Source organism: Sciurus vulgaris, assembly GCF_902686455.1.
Source record: "Sciurus vulgaris genome assembly, chromosome: 7".
Classification (NCBI taxonomy): domain Eukaryota; kingdom Metazoa; phylum Chordata; class Mammalia; order Rodentia; family Sciuridae; genus Sciurus; species Sciurus vulgaris.
In genome coordinates this window covers 16,563,133-16,577,157 of record NC_136467.1, presented here as the reverse complement: position 1 = coordinate 16,577,157, position 14,025 = coordinate 16,563,133, and the positions used below count along the sequence as shown (strand labels likewise).

Here is a 14,025-nt window from a genome sequence, read left to right as displayed (position 1 = left end):
GGTATATAAAGCCCTTTTCCTGAAGGGACTCATGGAAGGGGTTGATTTTAAATGCCTCGCTCTTGCGGCTCAGCTCAAAGAGAGCACAATGAGCACGCTTAAGCAGAGCAACAGTAATGGGGAGATTCTACATAGACTAGTGAAGGCAAACTCTGGGAACGAAGGGAACCTGGGCATTTTCTTACTAATCATCCCATGTCTGTCTCTTAATCCTACAGTCTGAATTGCTAAAGTCTGATCAGGGAGGGAAGGGGAACATCCAGGAGGAAATAAAAATGTTGTCTCCAGTTTCTAAATGAAAGAGCTACAGGTGAAAAATATAATAAAGAAAACATCAAGCTTCTAAAACACACACACACACAGACACAACACACATACACACACACAAAGTAGATTTTATTTTTCCAGATTTTAAGGAGGATGGAAAAGGATAGAATGTGGAGGTTAGTAATTGGTTATCTGTCACAAGACATAACCAGCGTGCTCCTCTCCCTCTTACACACATTAGCAATGCTGCGTGGGAGTGTGTGTGGTTGAAAAGTCTTGCACTCTGCCAGTCAGGCCTCCAGGCACAGGAATAGCTGAGCAGAGTCCTTCCTCTCCCTCCCTCCTTCAGTTGTTCTTGTCCTGCTCCTGCTTCTCTAGCACCAGGGGTCAGTCACCCTCCTTCACCAGCTGGACACTGTAGAAGGCGAGAATTAGGGTGGCCAGCATGTTTCTGGGGACCCTGGAAGGAGCAGGTGCTGAGGGAGCAGCTCTGTGAACTCAGGACTGGCTCATGGTGAGGGACAGGATGATGGTCCCCAAGAGGACATCTTACATGTGCTGAGACACTTACAAATCCAGTCCTTCACTCCATAGCCATGTTAATTTCAATGAAGATCCCCAGTAGGAGATGCCCTTGGAAGGCTGGTGGTCTGGGTGGCAGGGACGAGGGTTAGAAGATGAATTCATGCACCCAGTCTAAAACCAGGTTGCTGTAGGTGAGGCCAGCAGTGGGAGGGCACTGTCCCCATCCTGGAAGGGGGTCATCAAGTCAGTCCTCCCCTGTCCAAACTCCCATATTCTGGGGACGTGCTGAGCTCCATCCTTCCCCATGGAGACTTTCCCTCCCAGGTCCTGAGTGAGGCCTTATCACCAGGGTTCAATCTCTCTCTCTCTCTCTCTCTCTCTCTCTCTCTCTCTCACACACACACACACACACACACAAACACAATAGTTCATTAAATTTTTTTCAACTGCTACAAAATTACATACAACAAAAATTTAAAGTACCCTTCCCTACACCCAATTTATACCCCAGAAATAACTACTATGCCATTTGTCATTTCCAGTTGAGTGTGAGTAAAGTTGCCCCAGATGACCTTCGAATAATGGTGGGGGTGACATTGGTCTGTCCTCCATGGCTGCCCTCTTCCTCTTCTGGCAGAAGCACCTTTCCCTTTCCCCATGATTTCTCTTCTGCAATCACAGAGGCTGGTGGCTGGGGTCAGTGTGTATGTAGAAACATTGTAAAGATCAAGAGAGAGCTCCCTAAATTTGGAAGCACTGTGCTTGATTGATGTGTAATATTTAATTGTTAATATTCATGCTATAGGGTAACCCCATTATTATAAAGTTTGTGGACACCTTCAGGAGACTTTAAAGCCACAGGTTAGAAGTGAAATAAACCAATCCCAAAAAACCGAAGACCAAATGTTTTCCCCGATAAGTGGATGATGATATATAATGGGGGTGGGGAAGTGGGGGGTTACGAGAAGAATGGAGGAACTTTGGATTATGTAGAAAGAAATGAGAGGGAGGTATGAAAAATGGTGGAATGAGACAGACATCATTACCCTATGTACATGTGCATGTATGATTACACAAATGGTATCTACATCATACAGAACCATGAAAATGAAAAGTTGTACTCCATTTATGTATAATGAATCAGAATGCAGTCTGTAAAAAAAAAGAATTATGAGAATTATCTGAGAATATGTAGACAGATCATCCAACTAAGTATGTGGCATACGCAGATCTTTCATTAAATGTTCACTTTCATTTAAAAAATCATTTTGCTTTTGCTTTTCAGGGATAACATTTTGCATAATTTCATTTTGTTTTTTGCTTATATAAAATATTTTCATATTATATATATTAAGATTGTAATTAAAATGTATCATATAACTATGAAATTAAAATATGTAATTCAATATTTATATTTAAAATGTCAAACTCCCAAAGTAAAATTTACAAAACCAAGTATGTTCAAACAATTTTAACTTCTATCCCTGTCTCTTTCACTTTCTTTTTTCCTTCCTTTCCAGACAGTGGAGTGCAGAAATAAATTTCCAGGTGAGCTTCCTCTAGGAGTCTCTATGTGTCCCCATGAAACTGCCCTTATCTTCCCTTTCCCATGGAACCTCTTGATCCTCTTCCTCATTAAGCTGACCCACAGGGCCCATGGCCACTGTCTTGGCCTGCTTGCTGTCCCCACACCAGTATGCACAATGGCTCTAGCTCCTGCTCATCTCTCCATTTACATTTTTTCCCACCCAATCAAGTAGTAACATTTCTTCAGGTCTAGGTGTAATGTCATCTGCTATCATGCCTCCTCAACTTCTCCCAGATGATATGAACTTCTCTTCTATGTCTTAAAAGCTCTGGTTACAGAAGAATGCCACCAGAAGTGGACAGAATGTAGTCTCTCTAACTCCCACACCTGGTTTTTTTAAGGAAAGGGAGCATTTTCTTTGCCTTTGACCCTCTGGGAGAACTATATACACAAAATAAGTGCTTAGTGTATGTTAAGGAATTATTCAGTAAACTAACAGCTGAGATTTTCCCAAATCTTGGGAATTATATGCCCATCTAAGTACTGGGTTTGTTTGGGTTGTGTGTGTGTGTGTGTGTGTGTGTGTGTGTGTGTGTGCGCGCGCGCATGTGCATTACATTCCCTATTATAGAGAATAAGCTTTTGGATTTCCTCCATTCAGTATGATATTGGCTTTGGGTTTGTCCAATACTGTCTGTAGTGTTGAGGTATGTTCCTTCTGTACCTAATTTCTCCAGGATTAGCATGAGTGGGTGCTGTTTCTCATCAAAGGCCTTTTGTGCATGTCAAGATAATCATGTGATTCTTGTCCTTAATTCTATTTATATGGAGAATTACATTTAATGATTTGCACGTGTCAAGCAGACCTTGCATTCCTGGGAAGAATCCCACTTGATCATGGTGTATTATCTTCTTAAAATATTTTTGGATGTGGTGTGCTAACATTTTATTAAAGATTTTTTGCATCTATATTTATCGGGGAGATTGGTCTGTAGTTTGCTTTCCTTGATGAATCTTTATCCGGTTTTGATATCAGGGTTATATCTGACTTTGTAGATGGATTTGTAGGTATTTCCTCCCTTTCAATTTTGTGGAATAATTTGAGAAAAACTGGTGTTAGTTCTTCTTTAAAGAGCTGGTAGAACTCAGCTAAGAATCCATCTGGTCCTGGGCTTTCCTTTGTTGGAAGACTTAATTGCTGCTTCATTTTATTACTTGTTATTTTATTTAGGTTTTCTATGCCTTTCTGGTTCAATTTGGGTGGTTATATATGTCTAGAAATTAGCCAATGACTTCTAGAATTTCCAATTTATTACAGTATAAATTTTCAAAATAGTTTCTGATGATTCTGTGAATTTCAAAAAAATCTGGGGTAACATCTCCTTTTTCATCTAATTTTTTTTTAAATTTGAATCTTCTCTCTTCTTTTGGCTAGTTTGGCTAAGGATTTTTCAATCTTAATGATCTTTTAAAAGAACCAACTCTGTTGTATTAATCCTGTGTATTTTTTATTCTCCATTTCATTATTTTGGGCTCTGACCTTATACCCTATCTTCTACTGATTTGGGGATTAGTTTGTTCTTTCTTTCTTTCTTTCTTTTTTTTTTTTTTTTTCTTTTTTATTGGGGGGTGTTACTGGGGATTGAATCCAGGGCCTTGTGCATGCAAGGCAAGCACTCTACCAACTAAGCTATATGCTCAACCCCTGTTCTTCCTTTCTAAGGCCAGAGATGGAGCATAAGCTTATTTATTGGGGATCTCTCCTTTTTTTTTTTTTTTTTTTTTAATGTTGGCATTCACTGCCATCATTTTTCCTCTTAGAACTCCTTTTATTCTTTTTCAGAGATTTTGACATATTGTATCCCTTTCCACTTATTTTTAAGAACTTCTTCATTTCTTCTCTAATTTCTCCTATGATCCATTATTCATTTCAGAGAGTATTGTTCAATCTCCATGTGCTTATGTGGTATCTATTATTTTTATTGCTCTTGACTTCCAGTTTCATTTCATTATGCATACCATTATGACAAATTGTTTTGTATTGACTAAGACTTACATAGTGACCCAGAATATGTGGTCTATTTTGAAAAAGGTTTCATGAACTTATGAGAAGAAAGAAAATTCAGCTCTGTGGGGGTAAAATATTCTGTTCATGGCCATTAGATCAATTTGATTTATACTATTATTTAGGTTGAAAATATCTTTATTGATTTTACATTTGGAAGACCTCTCTATTGGTGATAAGGGTGTGTTGAAACCATTCAGTATTATTGTATTGGGATCTATGTGGAATGTAATGACAAGCAGTTATACTTTTTATATAACTAGGTCTACTGAAATTTGGGATATATACATTTGCTATTGTTATACCTTCTTTTTGAATTGCTTCTTTTACCTGTGGTGGCATCTTTGTCTCTTCTGATTAATTGTGCTTGAAATCTACTTTGTCAGATATGAGAATAACTACTCCTGCTTGTTTTGCTGCATTTGCATAGAATAATTTTTCCATCCTTTTACCTTCAGCAGGCAGGTGTCTTTGCCTATTGGATGAGCCTAGTGCAAACAGCAAATATTTGGATCTTGGTTTTTGATACATTCCACTAATCTGTGTCTTTGAATTAGGGAATTGAGACCTTTTACATTCAGTGGAATTAGGGATAAGTATTTGTACTTTCCTGCCATTTGACTTGGTTTGCTATATTTAATTCTGTCTTGATTTTCATTGGTTAGTTGTTCTTCCAGTGATCTTCATCTATTGGGGAGTTTTGGAGTTTTGGGGGGGTTTCCTCTGTGTGCAGTTTAACTTGGAGCATTTTTTTTAGTGCTGGCTTGGTGGTCATGAATTCTTTTAGTTTATTCTTATCATGGAAAGATTTTATTTCTCCATTGATTTTAAAAGAACCTCTGCTGGATATACCAATCTTGTTTTGGAATTTTTTTCTTTTAGAACTTGGAATATCTCATTTCAGGACCTACTTGATTTTAGGGTCTGATTTGAGAAGTCAGAAGGGAGCCTTATTGGTTTACCTTTAAATATGATCTAATACTTTTCTCTTTTAGCTTTTAATATTCTTTCCTTATTTTCTGTGTTAGGTATTTTGACTATGATATGTCCTTCAGAAGTTCTGTTCTGATCTTGTCCATTTGGGGTCCTATACACCTTCTGTATGTAGTTTCCTATCTCATTCCTGATATGGGGAAAATTTATGTTAATATCACATTGAAAACCTTCTTAATGCTTTACCCTGTATCTCCACGTTCTATTCTATCCCAGTTATTCTCAGATTTGCTCTTTCGATGCTGTCCCGGAATTCTTGCATATTCTGATTATGGTCTTCAGTTATTTTTTCTTGATTGCATATTGGGTATTCAAGCTTATTTACCTGTCTTCGAGGCCTAAAGTTGTCTTCAAAGCTGGAAGTTCTATTTTGTAGGTAACCTAATCTGTTGGTGATGCTTTCGAGGAAATGTTTAATTTGATGCATTTTGTTGCTTATTTACAGCTATTCTGTTTGGTTTCTTTTAAATATCTCTATTTCTTTATTGACATGGTATTTCATCTGTATTTATTCTCTTAACTCAATTGTTAGATCTTCTTGTAGCTCAATAAATGTTTTAGTAATTAGTTTTTCATAATCTTTATCTGGAAAATTATCTACTTTCATATCTATGGGATCCTGTACTGGAAGAATGTATGTGTGGAGGGGTTGCCTGTTTCCTCATATTTTCTGAGATCTCAGACTTTCACATCAAATGAAATGAATTCCCTTTCCTCTTTATCACGTGTGTCCCTTTGTCTGTAAATATTCTATTTGTTCTGGTATTTCTCTGTTTCTGATATATGAGTAGATGTCCAGGAGTAGAACCTGAGCTTTCCCTCTGGTTGTTCCCCTTTGGGCTTGGTTGTGACTTTCAGGTTTTTGTCTCCTCAGTTCTATGTGTTGAGGTATTGTTGAGGCCTAGGTGGGACTAAACCATATATGGGGTGAGGTTTCCTGTTACTTGGCTGAGTTGTGAGTGTTGCTTGGCAACAAGATCTGTACTCTGTAAACATGAAGCGTCCCAATCACTTTCCAGCCCCTCTTAAAGGAAGAGGGGAACCATGAATTGCACTGATGTTAGCAGCAGATGTACAGTCTTAATATTTATGCCCAGTGTCTACTTTGACATCTATAATACTAATGGTAACCTATATAGGAATGGTGGGGTCAGCAGTTAACATCAATACAAATAAGAAAAGAACTATGAACTACATAAGGCATTAAACAGCAGGTATCTACTACAAAATTCACTGTTAACAATTATAGCAACATGAGTGGTGTTGGAATTGTAAAAACTATACCATTCCTATTAGATAGTGGAATTACACCTTCTTATGTGAAGAGAAAATAGGGTGGTAAGGCAAGATAAAGTTTGAAATATTTTAAAAAGTGAACAAAGAAGACATAGAACTATGTAGCATGTGTCAGCTATGAAGAAGGAGGAATAAAAAATTAACTACTTCCCTTAACATGATCATCTGCATTTCCATCAATTGTGTTGCAGATGACAGAATTTTATCCTTTTAATGGATGAAAATAGTATTCTACTGTGTGTATGTAGCACACTGTCGCTACCTGCTCATCAATTGATGGACACCTAGGTTGCTTCCATTTGATGGTCTTTGTGAGTAGTACTGCAGTGAACACGGGAGGGCGTATATCTTTGACAGACTGGATTTATTTCTTTGGCTATTACCCACGAGAGGAATTCCTGGATCATATGCTACTTCTGTGTTTTAATTTCTGAGGACTCTCCATACCATTTTTCCCAGTGGCTCTATTACCGTCTACTGGTGCAGAGACAATAGTCTCTGTTCAGCAAAGAATTGAAGAACAGGACACAGATATAAAAAGCAAGAAGTAGATTTATTGCAAAAATGACAGAGATACAGAGAAGACTTTTCTGAAGAAAAGGGACCCCAGAGCTGGGAATTCAATTGGGGAGTTTTGGCCTGTTCTTTTTGTGATCTCTGGAATTCCTTCTTTCCTTCTCTCCTCCCCTGTCCATGCTCTCCTCACTATTATTGATTGGTGCCCTCCTCTGTCCATATATCTTGTAAGCGCAAAAGAATTGGATGCAGACCTCAACAGATTCAGAGAAACCTTTATTCATTTGAGAACTTGGGCACCATCGGGGCTCATTTTCCACATGTGAAAATGACCTTCATTTAGAGAGGCAATTTTGGTTTTATAGGGCACAATGAGGATAATGTAATCATTGGAAGCCATGCACATGCAGTTCAGGGGAAAACTTGAACTTAGGAGGGCAATTGTAAAAAGGTTGAAACTCATGTTGTCTGGTAGATAAGAGTCCAGACCCTGAAGGATGAGTACTCAAATCTTGCCCATTGTTATATGCTGTGCCTCCATTTAGGACCAGTTTGCCATGGGGAAGGTCAAGGTTCAGGGTCCAACCTTCAGTGTCTACCCTTTCCTTTAGGGCCCAAATATTATCAGGAAAGAATTTTATGGGAGGTTAATCCTTGGCTAGTTTCTCTTCCCTACTTCCAAGCTGTACATCTCTCCATTTTTTTTGGGGGGGGGGCTATCTTGCAGGAATATTATTTTCTATAATCCTTCACATCTTAGTGATGTGATTAAATCCCCTGCTTAGGAGCAGGAGGATGGAAGTGTCTGTCTGATTAGGTCTTTCACTTGATTCCATCAACACTTACATCAAGCAAGAGGTTGACCTCAGAAGACCCTCTCCATGCTCCTTCCTTCTGGTCCTGCCCTCAACCTGCTCACTCGCCATCTTGTCCTGGCTGCCTAAACCTTTCTAAATCTGCCCCACTAGGAATCTATATTCCAACTAACAATATACAAGTATTCTCTTACCAGCACTTATTTTCTTTTGTATTTTTGTTAACAACCATTCTTAGTGGAGTGAGATGATATCTCATTGTAGTTGTGATTTGCATTTCAAAGATGATTGGTGATAATGACTATTTTTTGTATGCCCTATTGGCCATTTGCTTCTTTCTTTTGATAAATGTCTTTTCAGATTTTTTTTTTCTCCATTTTGAATTCAGGCTATTTGTTTTCTAGGTATGAAGTTCCTTGAGTTTCATATATATTCTGGATATTAACCTGTTATCTGATGTACAGCATGCAAATGTTTTTGTTGCTTTAGTTTTGCAGAGAATTTTTTAGTTTGATTCATCCTATTTGTCTGTTTTTTCTTTTGTTTTCTGTGCTTTTAGGGACTTGTCCAAAAAATCTTTTCCAATTCTAATGCCCTGAGACATTTTCACTATGTTTTCTTATAGTACTGTAACCAAAAGCTTGGTCCTTGCCCCCAGTGCCAATTCAATAATGAGGACACAGTTTTGGAGAAAAAGGAAAAAGAAGTTTTATTGCTTTGCTAGTAAAGGAGAAACACAGGGGACTCCTATTCCAAAGTCTGTGATTCTGCCCATCAGGAGGAACAGGGGAATTTTAAAGAAGCTCTTCAAAGACTACATTTCAGGCATGCCCTGACAGGGTGTGTTAAGATTCGCTTGTTAATTTTGGAGACATTTACTTCCTAGATCCTCTCAGATATCTCCTTCCTGTGGAGCACAGATAACTCAAGGTAATCTTGTTCCCTGAACCCAGGTTAGTGAACAGGAGAGGGAGAAGATGAAAACGAAAACATGTCCCTTTTAAAAATAAGCTTCAGAGCTATATTCAAAAGGTCAAGTGGACCACTTTTACATCTCCCCCGCTGTGGATTACTACATTCCAATTCTATGGATCCTGCTTCCTGCTGAGAGAGGGCAGAGTGGAGGAGAAGTGACTTAAATTCCTTGCTTTCTGTCAGGTGGGGTATGGACACTTAGAGGTCCATGATGGCAGCTGGCAGGTGACTGAACAAGGTGCACATTGGGCAAGGTTCATGCTACGACAACAATAAACAAGAAAGTAAAGCATTAATTTTTTGGTGAACAATTAATACAAAAACAATTAGTATTTCAGGCAGTTTCTGAAACACAGGACAAACTTGTGTCTCTAGAGTCCAAACTCTTTCTTTACAGCCCTCAGCTTTATTTACTTTTGTTAGAGCTGTCACAAGTGTACATCTTAAGTCACATTAAAAAAGAAAACGTTGTTTTTCATTTTAGTTGTCCATGTAGGACTGTGCTCAGGCCATACTCTCCTGCCAGGTGTCTAAGACCAAGCTGGTCAAAACTGACCTTGGTCCTATTTTTAAGAGTCAGCTGAGATTCCTCAGTGACCACACCTAGGGACATGTGTGAAGCCTCCTGGCTCCTTTACCTTTCCTCTACCAGTGGTACCATGTGCCGGATGTGTCAGGTTATCGATGACCATATGTGGATTCTCTTGGAAGCATCAGGGACATTTCTGTCTCTGATGCCCCTCCTCTTTGCAGAATGTGCACCACCAGTTGGCTTTCCATTCTCTAGGGTCCTCAGGATCTTCCTGAGTGGCAGATCAGGGGACTCAGTGGGGTTTCGAAGCCCTTAAAGGGGTCTGGGTACTCACTGACCTTAGTGGGCAAGGGCCAGATATTGGCTGCTTTTTCCTTGGCCCTTTTACTTCCTTGACTTTGGTCTTCAAGTTTTAGGTTCAAACACCTCGCAAGCCAGTTTCATATTTAGTTTTAGGTGTATACATATCTCTAGTAACATGTATTTATGTTATTCACGAAAATCAAGCCTGGTCAAGATCTTAAGTCATGTGTTTCTCTCACAAAGGTTGGTCTTAAACTCGAGATCCTTCAAATTCAGGCATCTCAGTCCCTGGAGTTACCGGCAGTTGCCACTGCACCCAGCTTTTCCTTTATTTTTGATTTTAGATTTAGTTGGCTTGAGATTGTGTCACTTAGTTAAGGCCCACAATGGGCCTGAGTGCTTCTATTTTGGAGGGTGGAGAAGGTGAATTTCAGTTTGTTTCTGAGGAAACTTTTAAGATGAACTCCCTTCTCCGATGTTAAGAAAAAAAAAAACAAAAAACAAAACAAAAAAAACCCTGTATGTGTTAAGTACAGATAGAACCATCGGACCTAACTGGCACTTTATACACCCAAATGTTAGGTTTATAATACTCTCAAACTTAACTCTGTATACACAAGAACAAAATTAATATGTTGGCTGACTTGTCAGGGATAGAAATAATAAGAGACAGTGAGGCAGAAATGCAGACACTAATCATTGTGATATTTATATAACAAAATAATAAAAAGCCTTTAATTTTAAAAAGAGAAAAAAATATACAGAAGCTGTAGACTTCTAACAGAAGTCTAGTGCATGTCACAAAGGTAATTTAAAACCTTGTAGAACAAGAGTAAAAAGGTAAAAATAGGGGCTGGTGTTGTGGCTCAGTGGTAAACACACTCACCTGGCACTGGGTTTGATTCTCAGCACCACATAAAAATAAATAAATAAAATAAAGATATTGTGTCCACCTACAACCAAAAAATTTTTTTAAAAGGTAAAAATATTTTGGACATATTTTTCTTTAAATGTATTCTAACAGATACTTTTATTTAACCATTATTATTTCAACGGTCACTCACCACAGGCCACATCTTCACTTCTTTGACTCTCACAGCCCAATCCACCCCCTTTCCCACCAAGAGCTACCAAATAGATGATTCACCCAGGATCTGAGAACAAAGAGGCACGGCTTGCTCTGCACTTTGACTCACTGTGGAATACTAATGACAGGGACACTGCGTGTTATAATCAGGAAGACACATCATTTTGACCAAGAGTGGAGACCAAAACAATTGTAAGAAGGAATTCTTACAAAATATGAAAGAAAGGTAGAGTTCGAACAGTATTTGGTAAGAATGTTCTAGAAGCTGAACTCATACAGAGGGCAAGCATATTCCTTTGCTACAAAGATTACTGATATAAAGAGATATGAAATATTTTGACAGTGAGAAATATGGAGAGCATCCTCTGAAAGGAGAAATTTTTTCATATTGTGAGAGAAAAAAGTGTCTTATGGATTAAAAAATGGGGAAAAAAGGAAAATAGAAGTTATGAGAATGTATGAATATGGCATCATGAATCCCACTATTATACATAATTTTAATGCACCAATACATGTTTTCAAAGGTCCACATCGAAAGTACTTGTTCACAGACAGCACTCCAATTTTATGAGAAAAGAAGACAAGAGAACCAAGGAAGGGGAGGAGCCAAGTGAGGTGTTAAAGACTGACTGGGGAGCAACGAGGGGAGGCAGGCAGAACTGAAAACAGATGAGAAGGATGCTGACAGATGACCCAGACATACTTCAGAGCAGTGTCAGAGCAATAGGGCAGCAGGGGGCACACAAAAGGGATGTGAAACTGTGCCACATACTTGTTATTAGGGGCAAAGCAAAACTCAGGATAAATGCAAATAAACCTTAGTACTGGTCACAGGTGAAGGGCAATGAGCATGGCAAGAAACACAGAACGCATAACTCATGAACCAGCAGAAGAAAATTCAACCCAGTAACCAGGACACAGAGATAGAGAGGGAGGAAATCCCCAAAATCCACAATATGATGACAGGGAAAAGTCCAGATATTTAAGAAAAAGTCCAAATGAAATTTGTATAAATTACTCACCTCAGCAATGAAAGACCTGAAATGCTCAGGTTGAATGTTTAAAAACTCTCACAATGTGCATTGTGTTTGCAAGATACCCTTAACCTGAAAAGAAAAAAAGGAATAATTTTAAAAGTAGTGTGTCAGTCAAGACAGGCCAGGTTTGACTGCAAGAGTGAACGCCAAAATATCAGAAAATGAACACATTTATTGTACACTCAAAATAGTTGTAATGATAAATTTTGTTCTGTTTTTATCAAAAATGTCTTAAATTATTCCAAAATAATGTTTATTCATGCTATGTGCCCAACGTGGGGTGGCAAGATTCTGCACATTAAAATAAAGGACAGCAATTAGAGCCTTGTTTTTTAAAGTCATAACTATTGATTTTGAAATCACAGACACATGGCACATTCCACTCCCAGTTAGGCAACTATCCTCCCTCACATCCTCTGACTATTAATTCTTAAGGCTCAGCAGTGCTGGGCATGGTGGCCCCACCTGTAATCTCAGCAGCTTGGGAGGCTGAGCCAGGAGGATTGCAAGTTCAAAGTCAGCCTCAGCAATTTAGGAAGGCACAGGGAAACTCAGCAAGCCAAATAAATAAATAAATAAAATAAGGCTTAGCAGTGGCTCTTTGTTTAACTGTTAAGCTCCTTGGGCTGGGGCTGTACTCAATGGCAGATTGCTTGCCTGGCATTCTGGAGACTCTGGACTCAATCCCTAGCACTTCCCCAAAAGAGTTACGTCCCTAATGGTTGTTCATGTGCCACTGGCACCATCCACGCCTCCAACCCTGCATCTTATATAATTCTATGATTAAACAGTAGAATCAAACCAACAAGCACAATGGTTGGAAGAGTTGATCCTTGGATTCATAAAAGCTAAAAAGCAAGACAAAGGAAGGTGGACGCTGCATGAGGAGGACTGTGCTCAGGTGACAGAGGCATGAGCAGCGTTTGGTTCACATCAAAGCAGTGAGTCCACTTAGCTGCCCACACCTGTTCTCACCGGTTGGCACAAGGGACATGTAAACTATGAGAGGACAGGTAAACACTGGGGACTGGAAGACTTGGAAGCCTGTTGGCAACAAGGGCATGTCAAGAAGAGAAGATGGTCACTTCAGATGAGGGGAGAAGGTTCTCCGGGCTCACAGGCTGAGAAGAGGATGCCACAATACGGTCAGCACTCATGGGGAATGGCTCCTTCCTCCTGGACTGGACACCACCTGCCCCCAACCCAGATCATGCTTCAGGAATAGAGGGGAAATGGGAGAGCCCAGGAGGATGGGCAGTGTTTCTGGAAGGTCTCAACCGAGGATCACCGGGACAAAAGCAAACTAGGAAAAGCTCTTTGTCCCTGCAGAGAAAATACAGAGCTGACAGGGGGCCGAAGGACAGAACAGGAGTTGGCAGCTACTCGAGGTGACCTCAGCCCTCTTCTCTCTGAGCGAGCGTGTTGGCACACGTATGTCGGGCACACCCTGTGGGGACCTGCCTGCACTGAGGCCCAGACAGCTGGTTTCTCTCAGATTTCCTCCCACAGCTCACAACTGCCCTAGCAAGTCCCAGACCTCCTCACTCCACCATCTCTTCCTCTCCCAACACCCCACGGCTGAGCCTCCCTAGTCTACCCACTAGTCCTCACTGTCCTGCCGCCAGGCTTTCTACCAGGCACATTCCTCTGCCTTGAGGACCTGCTTCCCCCTGGCCAAGAGCCAGTCATCCTGCTAGATGGACACAAATATCACCTGCCATCATCTCTTCCTCACCCTCCCAGGATGAAACATCATTCTCTCCTGAGTTCTCTAAGCCTTGAGTTCACAGTAAGAGATTCTCACGTTGTGATCATTGTTTACATATTTCAAGGATGAAGTCTTTGAATATGCAAATCCCCTTATAACTTTTGTTTAAAATAATTGACAAAGGACCTACCGGAAACTGTGCTCTATGATTATGTGGTACATTGTATTTCCATGGGAAGCAGCGGCTAAGGGAGGGCTCTTCCTGTGTTTGGGGGTCCCTTTCCCATAAAACATCAGGGACAAAACAATACCTGAATCCACAGCTGCCTCCACACCTCCCCTCAGTTCACCCCTAGGGTCACTGCAGTCATCCTCAGA

The 14,025-nt window shown here is 39.9% G+C and overlaps 1 protein-coding gene across 3 annotated transcripts in view; it reads right to left on the bottom strand.

The window, feature by feature from the left end:
* Positions 1 to 14,025, bottom strand: part of LOC306665398 (UL16-binding protein 1-like) — a 162,092-nt gene that overhangs the window by 82,783 nt on the left and 65,284 nt on the right. The window lies entirely within an intron of this gene.